A 3,934-nucleotide genomic window follows, 5' to 3' on the forward strand; every position below is an offset into this window, starting at 1 on the left:
GCTCCCCACAGGTGCCACCAAAATGTGATGTATTCAACCCCAAAACCAGGAAATTTACTCCTTAATTTAATTCCAGATGCTCAAAAGCTCCTTCCAGGGGCTTGCACGAAACCACAAGACAGAACCCTCCCAATTCCCTTGGGAACAAACCATAGGAATGCTCCCCAGTCCTTCAGCACAGGGACCACCACGTACCGACCCAGGGCGCAGCTCCCTCCTCGGCTTGGATCCCATTCCATAGGCTGGAGCCAAGGCCTTTCCCATCGGCAGCCTCCTGCTCCAGGGAGCTTCTTGGCCAGAAACGTGACAGAGAAGGGACACGCACATATTTTAGGATCATGGAATGGTTTGGGTTGGAAGGGATCATGTTGTTCCAAGCTGCTTCCATGGGTAGGGACACCTTCTGCTATTCAGGTTTTTCCACGCTCCATCCAACCTGGTCTTGGACACTTCCAGGGATGAGGCAGGCAAGGCTTCTTTGGGAAACACCTGCCAGGGGCTCACCACCCTCCCAGGGAAGAATTCCTTCCCAATACCCAATCTAAACCTTCCATCCTTCAGCTTACGGTGATTCCCCTTTTCCCATCCATCCATGCCTTTTATTTTTCCCTATTAAAAACTCCTTTTGATAATCAAAGCCACACAAGGAAAGCAGAGCTGGGCGTGGCATTCCCAAGCACAACTCCAGGATATCCCAGATGGAAAAGCCCATTCCAAGGACCGACCTGCTGATGATGTTCTCCTGTAGTGGCTTTTCCTTGGCTTTTGATTTTTCTTTCTTCTTCCCTTTTACGGTGGAAGGCTTCGCACCAGAATAGAGCAGGATCAAGGAAAAGGAAGTTGAGGCCATGAGTTTGAATCCCACAGATTTTTTGGGATAATTACAAGGGCCACCCCAAAGCACAGAGAGGGGTGTGGTACCTTCACTGTGCATTCCAGCTCCTTTGGCTTGTCCTGCTCCTTTTCCAAGTCATTCTTTCGCTTCCTGGGATAAGGAAGAATTGATCCCACTGAAACCAGCCCCTTGATGGTAACCACAAACCATGGCATGATGCCGTACTTCCTAACCCTCATGCCCAGCAGCACCAAAAATTGCTTCCCAAAAGGAATTCTGGAGGAATTTCTCCACTTGAGCAGAGAATTCCCAGGAAAACCACTGGGATAACAAAGCTGGAGCCCCCCAGAATTCCCTGCCATGCTCCATGGTACCCACCTGCTGCTGCTCTTCACCTCACTGGCTTTTGACACCCCCATGGCTCCGTCATTCACAATTTCTTGGGAGTGCTAAGGCAGAGAATCCAAGGATGGTCACTGGAATGAGATGGAAACAGCACAGGGTTGGTGCCACCCCCAGTTTTGCCCTCCAAGGAAACCCCAACAGCTCAATCCCAAAGTTTGGAGCCCACAGGGTGAAGCTTAGCTTTAATCAGGACCCATGTTGAAAAAAAGAAGGAAAATCCTTTAGCTCAAACCCTGAACGTCTGTTGGAGGCGGCAAAATAAAAGGCAATAAAAGGGAAAAAAAAGGAATTTCCCTAAAATTTCAGGAAAACAGTTCAGGAATTCACAGCTTCCACCACCACAATTAATAATAATTAAGCACAGCAGAGAAATGGGGTAAATTGAGATATTGAGTCCCCACCACCACCTCTCCCCTCCCCTCTTCTCATGGAGCAGCCAGACTCTCAAATCCCTGTTATGCCTAGAAACTCAAGAGGATGTAAGGAATACAGGTCATATTCCTGGTCCCCATCCATGAAAAACCTCAACATTGAGGAAAAACAAACAAAAACAACAGGATTTCTCAAGGAGGTAAGTGAAAACCAGTCTGAAACATCCTGAAAATTTTTCTGGGAGTAGAAAACACTTGGAAAAACTCCATATTTTACCAGGCTTTGCTGTGCCAAGAGCACTTGCAGCTGCAGTTGGGATGAAGCTCAGTTGGTACAGGAGAACATTCCCAATCCCAGCCAGCCTAGAGACAACCTCACTCCTCATCCTACCTACTTCCCTAAGGGAAGTCCCCCCTCTCCCAGGAAACTCCTTAAAATCTCCCTCAGCCTGATTGGAGGCTCCCAGCCCAGGATGCACCCTGGGAAATGAAGTTTTAGCCCAAAAGCTGAATTTTGGGAATGTCCCTCAACCAGCAACTCCTCAGCAATGAGACCTGGGAAGCAGGGAAATACTTTGGACCACTCAGGTGGAGAATGGGGGGAAAAAATATGGATTTAAAAATAATCAGGAAAAACCTACTTGACAGGAGACACTTCCTCTTCAATTACATAATTAAATTAATCCCCAAATCAAACTTTTCTCAGCTGCCTCTCATCCATCAGAGCTCCATGGTTGGATGCAGAGGAGTCTGGGCACAAGACCCAGATCCCACTGGGTCCTGCTGCCCAGAACCCTCATCCTGAAACCCATCCCACTCCTCTCCAGCCCTTTTCATGGGATGAGTCTGTTGCTTCCAACCCGCCCCTGATGTCATCAGGAACCTCATCCCAGCTGAGCCTCCCAAAGTCCTCATCCACCCCAAACCAGGTGTGAGCAGCACACCTGGGAATGGGATGGGCAATTGGGATAATGGGCAAAAGCTTTCCTCAAATTAGGGGAGAAAAGATGATCTAGGGAGAGCTCAGATCCCCTTCCAGTGCCTAAAGGGGCTCCAGGAGAGCTGGAGAGGAACTTGGGACAACTGATGGAGGGACAGGACAAGGGGAAGCGCTTTAAACTGGAATGGGGTGAGATTAGATGGGATTTTTGGAAGGAATTCTTGGCTGTGAGGGTGGTGAGGGGCTGAAATGGAATTCCCAGAGAAGCTGTGGCTGCCCCATCCCTGGAAGCATCCAAGGATTTGGATCAACCTGTTCCAGTGGAAGGTCTCCCTGCCCTCTGTACTGGATGACCTTTCAACCCCATTCCAACCCAAACCAATCCCATAACTGCAGGAAAACTCAGGGGTTTGGGTCAATAAAGAGCACTGCTCCATGTGGAATCCCCAGCCAGGATGAGGAGGGGGGACCCCACATTCCCTTGGGAAGGTCCCACCTGGTTCGCGGCCGGGAGCGGAAACCCCTGGAGGAAGGGCTGGATCTGGGAAAGCCTCTTTGATCCCTGTTGCGCCATCCCAGGAAAAACACATCCAAGCCACCTTTCTGGCTGGATGAGTGGAGGCTGTCCAGGGATGGGAGCCAGCCCCGGGGAAGGGAGCAGGGAAGGACAAATTCAAGCCAGGGCTTGTTCGCCCTTGTCTGCCTCCTTCCAAGGACAGCTTGGGTTTGAATTTCTCCCGTTTTCCCTGGGTTCCATGAGATTTGCTCAGCTTTCTCCTATGTTTCCCATGTCCACGATGGGTTTTGCAGGGATGTGAGCTGGGAAAAACCTGTCCTAGCCTGGAGCAGCTCCAGTTTGCTCCTCAATCCCACCCAAGCACAACCTGGGATAACTCCATTAAAAATTAAGCAGAGTTTTTGTCTATTTTTATGGATTTTCCCTTCCTAAATGCTCTTTGTAGTGGGAAATTGAATTGGAATTGGAATGGGAGCTCCATCTGGAGCTCTGCTTGGGAAAATTGGAGCACAAAGTGGGTTTGGCTTATCCTTAGGGAAAACCAGAGTGGAATGGGATCCCTGCACTGTTTGGTGACACCACCAGCAGCTGTTGAGGGATGCATGCATGAAATATTCCAGAATAATCAGTAATTCCAGTTTTCTACTACAGCTGTTCCTTTTGGATTGGAAAATCCTGGAGGGAGAGAAGCCCTTCCCTGGGATCACACAGCCCTTGAAGCCCTAATGAGAAAAGATAACTGGGAAAGGCAGAACGGGCTTAAGAAATGCAGTTATAAAATAAATCAACACCCTATAAAATATTTAGTGTATCCTGGGCTAACATTTCCCACCCAATAAGCAGCTGGATCTGCACAGAATTCCCTG

This window comes from Molothrus ater, chromosome 1, assembly GCF_012460135.2.
Source record: "Molothrus ater isolate BHLD 08-10-18 breed brown headed cowbird chromosome 1, BPBGC_Mater_1.1, whole genome shotgun sequence".
Taxonomy (NCBI): Eukaryota; Metazoa; Chordata; class Aves; order Passeriformes; family Icteridae; genus Molothrus; species Molothrus ater.